This window comes from Malaclemys terrapin, chromosome 1 (genome assembly GCF_027887155.1).
Source record: "Malaclemys terrapin pileata isolate rMalTer1 chromosome 1, rMalTer1.hap1, whole genome shotgun sequence".
Taxonomy (NCBI): Eukaryota; Metazoa; Chordata; order Testudines; family Emydidae; genus Malaclemys; species Malaclemys terrapin.
The window spans coordinates 135769598-135780088 of NC_071505.1; the positions used below are offsets into that span (position 1 = coordinate 135769598).

At 47.3% G+C, this 10491-nt stretch overlaps 1 long non-coding RNA gene across 1 annotated transcript; it reads right to left on the bottom strand.

The window, feature by feature from the left end:
* Window positions 1-334: 334 nt before the first annotated feature.
* LOC128843402 (uncharacterized) lies at window positions 335-1531 on the bottom strand. The gene is made up of 3 exons (XR_008446260.1): window positions 1446-1531; window positions 896-1063; window positions 335-369 (listed from the first exon to the last, which is right to left on the bottom strand). It is a non-coding gene; the product is annotated as an uncharacterized LOC128843402 (long non-coding RNA).
* Window positions 1532-10491: the final 8960 nt, after the last annotated feature.

A 10491-nucleotide genomic window follows, 5' to 3' on the forward strand; every position in this document is an offset into this window, starting at 1 on the left:
GGGAAGCAAGGCACAGAGCGGTTAAGGACCAGATCCCTTGAAGATACTTAGGTGCCTAACTCCCATGGCAATCAATGGGAGTTAGGCTCAGATCCTTGAAAGTATTTAGGTGCCTTAGTGCCTTCCCCAAGGCCACAGAGGGAGTCTGCAACAGAGTCAGGAACTGCACCCCCCTCTCCTGAATCCTGAAACAGAACTTACCCACAGGGCCACCTTTCCTCTCCTTCACTGACGGCTTCGAATCTCTTTACCTCGAGTCTACTTTGCAGCAGCAGGTTCCACAGTCTGACCAGACATTCCAAGAAAATCATTGCCTCTGCTGTGTTCTACACCTTCTGCTTCTTACGTCCCAAGTGCCTCCTTGTTCTGCTGTTATAAGGACGGCATAGACTGTACCACCTGTGGGCCTCCTCTACCCTGTTCATCATTTCACACCTTTCTCCCCGTCTCCCCTTCCCATGCAGGATAGTCCAGCTCTCTCTAATCTCTCCAGCTGGCCAAACTCACAGAGCCCTTCCATGCCAGCCCAGGAGGAGTCACCACCTGGATGCCCCCAAATCGCTGACTTGCAGGAGCAGATGTTGTGTTCCCCCCATCCTCCCATGACACATTACCCCAAACCCTAGTTTTAATGATGCCTTCCCATTTAGAGACAGCTTGGCCTACGGCACTGCACATGGAACTAGGGGCCAGGAATTACTCAGTGCTAATGCTGGCCCTGCCATGGACTTCCTCTATAGCCTCCAGCAAGTCACTTTACCGCTCTGCCCCTCAGTTTCCTCCTCTGTATAATGAGGCTAATGACACTGGCCTGCCTCACTGTGGGGATCACCGGTTAATGCTTGCACCGCCCCATATAAATGCAAAACATTATTCTTCAAAAGCCGGGTTTCACCTGTAATGAAACCTTGTCGCTGTCCCTCCATGGTGAAGTGTCCAAGGTGAAAGAGGTCACCCCTGTGTGGTCACTGAGGTAGGTCTCAGACTGCATTTTGCCCCTGTATACAGTGAGAAAAACCTCTGTGTTCTTCAAGGGCATCCCATTGGCACTGTTGAGCTTCAGCTGCAAGAAGAGAGAAAGGAGGCAAGGCATATAAATGTGTAGACTTGACCAGCCACCCCCTCCCAGCTCATGAATCACCCTGCAACAAGCCCCATAACCCTCCCCAACAGCTGATCTCTCCCTCTGCCCCCATCCCCAACCCAGGCTGACAACCCCAAGAACAAATCCCTAACCCACCCCCACCAGTTCTAAATAATGTGACCAGCCTTAACATCCTCACCGAGGGAGAGAGTAAGAGATAAAGAGAGAGATTACACACAAGGGGGCTGTGGCAGCTCAGAGCAAGGTGACCCCCTTTAAGGACCTCATGACAACGGCATTTCCTTAGCCCCTGAGGTTCGACTTTCCTCTTCCTTTCCTAGTATCTTCCCAGCTCACTTACCCTCCCATGGTATGGTGCTCCTGGCTGGTAGTAGATGTTATTATCCAAAAACTGGAGCGTAGTGATGGATGAAGTTACCCTGCAGCTCTGAGTGATGTTGAACTCCAACCCTATGAGAACAGAGAAGGTGGGGGTGCACATCATGTGACTGAGAGAAGGCAGTCAGATTAGATGCGCCTGGTATCATGGTTTATGAGATGGTCTGTGGGCTTCTCCATTCACACCTGAGAGTCATTTTCACAAGGCAGCAGAGATAGAGCCTGGACAGTGACACAGATCTGTAGGGTATAAGCCTCGAGAAGGAAGGGGAGTTCATTATTGGGGCTCAAAGCAGGGGAGTTAGATGAAATGGGATGAAACTGAGCAAGCAGGGAAGATTCTAGGCTGGCTAATCAGGAAACATTTTCGACCAGTGAGGGAGTCTATGAGATGGAGAAGGAGCCTCCCCAAGGGAAGGAGTGGACGCCCCATTGCTAGGGACATTTAGAACTAGCACACAAAGCCCCGGAGAACAGCCTGTAGGGAACAATCCTGCATTGTTTGTGTTGGGGGCGGGGAGGGAGGGATAGGCAAAATGCAAGCTCCCAAATAACGCACAGCCAATGCCTGAGGAGTGTGTGGGACTGCTGAAAATATCATGGGTCTCCTGACCCATTCCCTCCCCCTCCCATGCCGAAACACCTTTCCCAGATTACAGTAAAGAATGAAAGAATCCAGCCAGACCTGACCTAGCTTCCTGCACATTTCTAATGCACCCAAAGTAAACGAACCAACACCTCTGTCTGAGCAGAAACATCCTCTCCATTTTGCAGGCTTTGATCCAGTCCTACTCTCCAGGGAGTCAATGGCGAAACTCATATTGGCTTTAATGAGAACAAGCTTGGTTCCCTGGGGAGCCTTGTGGGAGAATATGCAGGGTGAGGAAAAACATTAGGTGAAGAGACCATCAGTGGAGAATCAGAGCCCTTCCTCCAAGTCTGGAATCCTTGTACCTGTTCCACTTTCTTACAGGGAAGCCACAGCATCTAGACTGAACTGGTAACTGTTCTGAAGAGTCAGGTTATAGACCTTAGTGTCCGCCACTGCAGCGAGGCAGCCCTCCCTGTTCATCTGGGAGTCAGGAGAGTGCCTTAATGAACCAACCATGAGTGCAACAATCCCAGCATGGCCCACCAGCAGTGACTGAATCTAGGGGCTAGAGTACCAAAAGCCCAAGCCCTAGGCCCAGCCACTTGAGTTATTGCAGGGACACCTTCATTTTGTGAAAATAACAAGCTCTTATAAGAACATAAGAACATAAGAAAAGCCATACTGGGTCATACCAAAGGTCCATCTAGCCCAGTATCCTGTAAGACAATGGCCAATGCCAGGTGCTTCAGAGGGAATGAACAGAATAGGTAATCGTCAAGTGATCCATCCCCTGTCGCTCATTCCCAGCTTCTGGCAAACAGAGGCTAGGGACACCATCCCTGCCCATCCTGGCTAATAGCCATTGATGGACCTTCCTCCACGAATTTATCTAGTTCTTTTTTGAACCCTGTTATAGTCTTGGCCAAGGGTGGCCAACCTGTGGCTCCAGAGCTGCATGCGGCTCTTCAGAGGTTAATATGCGGCTCCTTACCTAGGCACTGATTCTGGGGCTGGAGCTATAGATGCTAACTTTCCAATGTGCTGGAGGGTGCTCACTTGTCAACCCCCTGCTCTGCCCCAATCCCTGTCCCCACTCTACCCCTTCCCCCAGGGCCTCTGCCCCTTCCCCTGAGCCTGCCATGCCCTCGCTCCTCTCCCCATAGCCTCCTGCGCATGTGAAACAGCAGATTGCGGGAAGGAGGGGAGTAGGTGCTGATTGGTGGGGGCTGCCGGCAGGTGTGAGGTACTGGGGGCTGGGGATCAGATGGGGGCTGCTGACATATTACTGTGGCTCTTTGGCAATGTACATTGGTAAATTCTGGCTCCTTCTCAGGCTCAGGTTGGCCACCCCGGGTCTTGGCCTTCACAGCATCCTCTGGCAAGGAGTTCCACAGTTGACTGTGCGTTGTGTGAAAAAATACTTCCTTTGGTTTGTTTTCAACCTGCTGCCTATTAATTTCATTTGGGGACCCCTAGTTATTGTGTTATGAGACGCAGTAAATAACACTTCCTTATTTACTTTCTGCACACCAGTCATGATTTTATAGACCTCTATCATATCCCCCCTTAGTCATCTCTTTTCCAAGCTGAAAAGTCCCAGTCTTGTTAATCTCTCCTCATATGGCAACCGTTCCATACCCCTAATCATTTTGTTGCCCTTTTCGGAACCTTTTCCCATTCCAATATATCTTTTTTGATATGGGGCGACCACATCTGCACACAGTATTCAAGATGTGGGCGTACCACGGATTTATATAGAGGTAATATGATATTTTCTGTCACTTTTTTGACTGCCGCTGCACATTGAGTGGATGTTTTCAGAGACTATCCACGATGACTCCAAGGTTTCTTTCTTGAGTGGTAACAGCTAATTTAGACACCATCATTTTATATGTATAGTTGGGATTATGTTTTCCAATGTGCATTACTTTGCATTTATCAACATTGAATTTCATCTGCCATTTTGTTGCCCAGTCACCCAGTTCTGAGAGATGCTTTTGTAGCTCTTCACATTCTGCCTGGGACTTAACTATCTTGAGTAGTTTTGTATCATCTGCAAATTTTACCACCTCACTGTTTACCCCTTTTTCCAGATCATTTAGGAATATGTTAAATAGGACTGGGCCCAGTACAGACCCCTGGGGGACACCACTATTTATCTCTCTCCATTCTAAAAACTGACCATTTATTCCTACCCTTTGTTTCCTATCTTTTAACCAGTTCCCAGTCCATGAGAGGACCTACCCTCTTATCCCATGACAGCTTACTTTGCTTAAGAGCCTTTCATGAGGGATTTTCTCAAAGGCTTTCTGAAAATCTAAATACACTATCTCCACTGGATCCCCCTTGTCCATGTGCTCTGTCTGGTCTAGTCACTAGCCGGAGACACAATCCCACATGCTTAGCTCATGTCTTACATGTTCACTGAGATGCCACTAGCCAGACATTGGGCACCATCCCTCTGAGTGCATCATTCCTTTCCCTAGGTCAGGATTGATCTTTAAGATGTTTGCCGGACATGTTTAAAAATGTGTAAATCAATCATTTTGCCCACCCTAGAAGGCAAAGTTTGTGATGAGTCACAGCTGGCAGTGGTTGAGGCCCTCAGGAGTGAGAAGTAAGTGGGTCATAGAGACTGAAGACTAAGTTCCCTTCAGGACATGTGGTCAAGACCTCTGCTGCTGTGAATCAGCATATATCAATTGACACCAGCTGGGGGGCTGACCCATGGTCTCTCCAGGTCAAGGTGGAGGCATGGATGTGGGCAGTGTGTGGGTGAGTAGAGCTTGCATTGGCACAGGCCATTCTTGTATCTGTTTTGTCGTTAAATCTCCGGGAACTGACTCTCAGATGAACTCTCCTGGTCCTGGATGACCAGGTCCCTCTTCTGGGCTATAAACAATGGTTCAGTGGGGCTACTCATGAGTTCAGGGATTTCCCTTGAAATCCCACCAGGTTGGAAGTGTCACAGCTTAATAGATTTTGTTTCTCCTACCCCCCCATTCACTAATTCTCTCCCTCCCCAATGACACCCCCCCCCCTGTCCCTTTCTCTTTCTTTGGCAGAGGCACTGTGTTTGCACCACTACTACCTGTGCTCACCTGGCCAGAATGTTCCTGACAAATATCCCGGGTTGTTTTGAAGACATTCCAACTATACTGTATTGGCTTGTGGCACACCACGTCCCACACTTTGCCCTGGACTGACTTCCCATATTTGTACCTGGTTTAGAAGAGCGAAAGAACAGCAAGACTCATTGACACAGATAACCTCAAATCAACAGCCCTGCTGGGCAAGCAAACATCAGCCAAAGGCCCTGGCCGGCAGCCATGCACTCTCATCATATCTCAAAGGTAAGCAGGGTCAGAGGAAGGCAATGATGCAAAAGCTGCATGGAAAAAGCCAGCAGACGGTGACATGGGTGACTCAATAGTAGGTGCTCTCCCCTCTCAGTCAGCACTGACCCCAGTGCCCCAGTATGGTGCTGTGCTGCAGGGAGTGAGCTGGGTGACTGGGTAGGAGATGCTCTTCCACCTGCATCAGTACTGACTCCAGTACCCCAGTATGCTGTTGGGGGGTACAATGCTGCAGGGAACGTCCCTCAGTGGGGGATGCACCTCTGTATTTTAGGGCTTACCTGATTTAGGAACCACGGACAAAGAACTGCATGGCGGAATGGAGAATGTCAGGGTGCTGCAGTGGGAGGGTGCTGCAGGGACTATTCTAGCCTTTAGTTTTGATGGGTGCTGGTGTTCAAAGCCTTTCATTGGGCAGCTTTAGCCAAAGGAAAATGTTAACTTCAGCTCACGTGCCACAGACTTGCAAATGGAATTTCTCCTCCAAGATGGTGATCACAGGGGGCATCTGAATCGACACACTGCATTTGGGCAGCACTGCGAGAAGCAAGAGAAGCAGAGTGAATTGGCCAGTGGGTCTGACTCAGAGGGCTTCCCCTCCCACCCCATCCTCAAGGATCCTGGAGAACGAGTTCCTTTTTCACCTCTCTCCCCAGCAAGGCCCAACGGGATCCCACAGCAGTATGTGCCCAAGCAAGAGAGAGATGGGCAGACCTGATGGGACAGACGTCCCTGTCTTTTCTCAGGCCCAGCATGCGGGTCTCAGGAGGGGAAGCAGAGCAAGTGCCTGTCTGCGTGAGAAAGGGCAGGGGGAGGGAGTGAATGGGTCAATGAATGAGCAAGATCTCCCTTCTCACTCCCAGGAGAGAGAGGTCTTCTCCAGGGCACAACTGCGGGCTCCAATAGTGGGAGAATGAAGACATGGGATTGAGTGAGGAAGGGTGAGAACTAATGCTGGGTTCAGCGTATCTGCTTGTACATCGCTAGCCACTAGTGCACCCAAATAGCTACCTGCCCACATCTGGAAGGTCCCACCCCTCTGGCATGGGATGGAGGGGTCTGTAAGGAACACACTCATTCCCTACTCCCTTCAAATCCCTGCCACAATGGCCCTTACCATAGTCCTCTACACTGAAGCTGTTCTTGAGGCCAGGCATATTGATGGTGTATTCTCCTAAAGGTGCTTCTGCAGCCAATGGGAAGAATAGATCCACAATGCCTTGATATGGGGTCACGTTCAACCACTGACCAATGCGATTCCCTTTGGGGTCCTGCAGAGATGGGAATAAGGGATGGTTATTGCCAATAACAGTCATCGTTATGATGTACACCGGGGCCCTTGGAACTTCACAGAAGCATCAGGGATAGAAATCATATCCTCCTGCTCCAATCTGAGCTAAAGGAAAATCTTCATTAGCTGCATGCAGTGCAGGGCCTATGACACAATGCAGGACCTTCTGGTTCCATCCAACAGAGGGTAGGATTCTCTCTCTCCAGTTCACTCCCACACACATACATAGAACCAGTTTATTACACCATTGTTCTCTGTATTACATGCTTTGTGCAATAATGTAGTCCAGCAACTAAGGGGCTACCAGGTTCTGGTTCGAAAGCACATGGACTAAACTGGAATAAATGAAAGCAGCTGTGTTCCTGTTGCTGAGACGTTCTCATGGTTACTGAAAGGGCAAAGTTAGTTACAACTCCACATCCGTAGAAATTGCTCTAAAATGTTCAAACAGGTTTCAGAAGAAACTGTTCCTGTAGCGTAATAAACTATCTAGTGGGTGCCGATATGGGTGTAATACGCAAAATGTGTACCCTCTACAGCCCTCAACTGGCTGGAGTTAGAACTGCTCTCAATTGGTATCATGAGCATTTTGTTGCTAACAGCGATTTTCCTTTAACTCAAGGGATCAGGTGCCATACTTTGTCCATACTATGAAAAGAACAGATAATATAAGGAGAAGAGCTGGGAGCTTCTATTGTTTGTCTTATTGAAGTATTAATCTCTCAAACTCTTTAACTATTTCTATGTTAAATAAAGTTCACCTAGACTGTTTGGAGCTCCACCCTACCTGAGTGCCTGAGCCCATAGACTACTTACTGCTCTGCCCTGCCTGAGTGCCAGAGCCCATAGATTGCTCCTTAACCCTGCCCTGCCTGAGAGCAAGAGCCTATAGACTGTTTGGGGTTCCACCCCATTAGGATGGTTGGGATGCTAACATCTGGTCTTCTAATTTCCCTTATACTAGGCAGTGATCCCAGTGATCACGTGAGGTGGTGTGGCCTCCCTCCTACCCAGAGGGGGAGGGACGACCACAACACCACTACAGTGCTTCAGAGCAGAATCAAGGGGTGTTGGCAGTGGTGGGTCAGGAGCTCAGGACTGTAATAGCAGGGGGCTGCAGTGCAGGACTGATGTGCATTGGTACAGCTGTCAGGAGGAGCAGGGAGGCTCAGTACTTGTAAAGCAGGAGTGCATGGGGAAGGCTGAGGTATCTGCATATACAATCCTCCCCTACCTCCTCCAGCAACAGAAGAACCTAGCTGGTGTTCTCCCAACCCCATGTTACTGTGGCTGCAGATTCCGTGCATGGTGTCTCTGTTGCTCACCTGAAAGCTGGTGCAGTCAAAGAAGCTGGGCTGGTAGACAGATTGTGTGATCAGTGTCTGATTCCCAGTTTTGGTTTGTAGAGTTACAGTCACCTGGACTGGGACCCCTTGACCTCTGCTGACCTGGATGCAGACTGTCTCTGAGGAGGGGTAGAAGAGTTGAGCTGGTATTGCCATTGCATAGTTTCTATAAGAGAGAAAGGCCCTAGCTGTGATTAGCTTTCATAAGAACATAAGAATGACCATAATGGGTCAGATCGAAGGTCCAACTAGCCCAGTATCCTGTCTTCTGACAGTGATCAATGCTAGGTGCCCCAGAGGGAATGAACAGAACAGGTAATTATCAAGTGATCCATCCCCTGTCGCCCATTCCCAGCTTCTGGCAAACAGAGGCTAGAGACACCATCCCTCCCCATCCTGGCTAATGGCCATTGATGGACCTATCCTCCATGAACTTATCTAGCTATTTATTGAATCATGTTATAGTCTTGGCCTTCACAACATCCTCTGGCAAGGAGTTCCACCAGTTGACTGTACGTTGTGTGAAAAGAATACTTCCTTTTGTTTGTTTTGAACCTGCTGCCTATTAATTTCATTTGGTGACCCCTAGTTCTTGTGTTATGAGATGGAGTAAATAACACTTCCTTATTTACTTTCTCCACACCAGTCATGATTTTATAGACCTCTATTACATCCCCCCTTATTTGTCTCTTTTCCAAGCTGAAAAATCCCAGTCTTATTAATATCTCCTTATATGGCAGCCGTTCCATATCCCTAATAATTTTTGTTGCCCTTTTCTGAACCTTTTCCAACTCCAATATATCTTTTTTGAGATGGGACGACCACATCTGCACGCAGTATTCAAAATGTGGGTGTACCATGGATTTATATAGAGGCAATATGATATTTTTCTGTCTTATTATCTATCACTTTCTTAATGATTCCCAACATTCAGTTTGCTTTTTTGACTGCCGCTGCACATTGAGTGGATGTTTTCAGAGAACTATCCACAATGACTCCAAGGTCTCTTTCTTGAGTGGTAACAACTAATTTAGACACCATCATTTTATATGTATAGTTGGGATTTTGCTTTCCAATGTTCATTACTTTGCATTTATCAACATTGAATTTCATCTACCATTTTGTTGCCCAGTCACCCAGTTTTGAGAGATCCTTTTGTAGCTCTTTGCAGTCTGCCTGGGACTTAACTATATTGAGTAGTTTTGTATCATTTGCAAATTTTGCCACCACAGTGTTTACTCCTTTTTCCAGATCATTTAGGAATATGTTGAATAGGACTCGGCCCAGTTCAGACCCCTGGGGGAAACCACTATTTACCTCTCTCCATTCTGAAAACTGACTATTTATTCCTACCCTTTGTTTCTTACCTTTTGACCAGTTACCGATCCATGAGAGGACCTTCCCTCTTATCCTTACTTTGCTTAAGAGCCTTTCACGAGGGACTTTGTAAAAGACTTTCTGACAATCTAAGTACACTATTTCCATAGGATCTCCCTTGTCCACATGCTTGTTGACCCCCTCAGAGAATTCTAGTAGATTGGTGATGCATGATTTCCCTTTACAAAAACCATGTTGACTCTTCCCCAACAAATTATGTTCATCTATGTGTCTGGCAATTTTGTTCTTTACTATCTGTTTCAACCAGTTTGCCTGGTATTGAAGGCAGGCTTACTGGGATCACTTCTGGAGCCCTTTTTAAAAATTGGGGTCACATTAGCTATCCTCCAGTCATTAGGTACAGAAGCTGATTTAAATGATAGGTTAAAAACTACAGTTAGTAGTTCTGTAATTTCACATTTGAGTTCCTTCAGAACTCTTGAGTGAATACCATCTGGACCTGGTGACTTATTACTGTTTAGTTTATCAATTTGTTCCAAAACCTCCTCTAATGAGACCTCAATCTGGGAAAGTTCCTCAGATTTGTCACCTAAAAAGGATGGCTCGGGTTTGGGAATCTCCCTCACATCCTCAGCTGTGAAGACTGATGCAAAGAATTCGTTTAGTTTCTCTGCAATGGCCTTATTGTCCTTGACTGCTCCTTTAGCATCTCAATCATCCAGTGGCCCCACTGGTTGTTTAGCAGGCTTCCTGCTTCTGATGTATTTAAAAAAAAATATTACTTTTTGAGTCTTTGTTGTTCTTCAAATTCTTTTTTGGCCTTCCTAATTATATTTTTACATTTCATTTACCAGAGTTTATGCTCCTTCCCCCCCCCCCCCCAGCACGACCTGTTCTATCCTTCCGATATATTTTGTACCTTGGTATTACTGTGTCCCATTGACTATCCTCATTCCAACAAGTTTCTGTGATGCCTATTACATCAATATCCTCATTTAATACGAGGCACTAGTTCACCCATCTTATTATTTAGACTTCTAGCACTGGTATATAAGCACTTTAAAAACTTGTCACTTTTAGCTGTC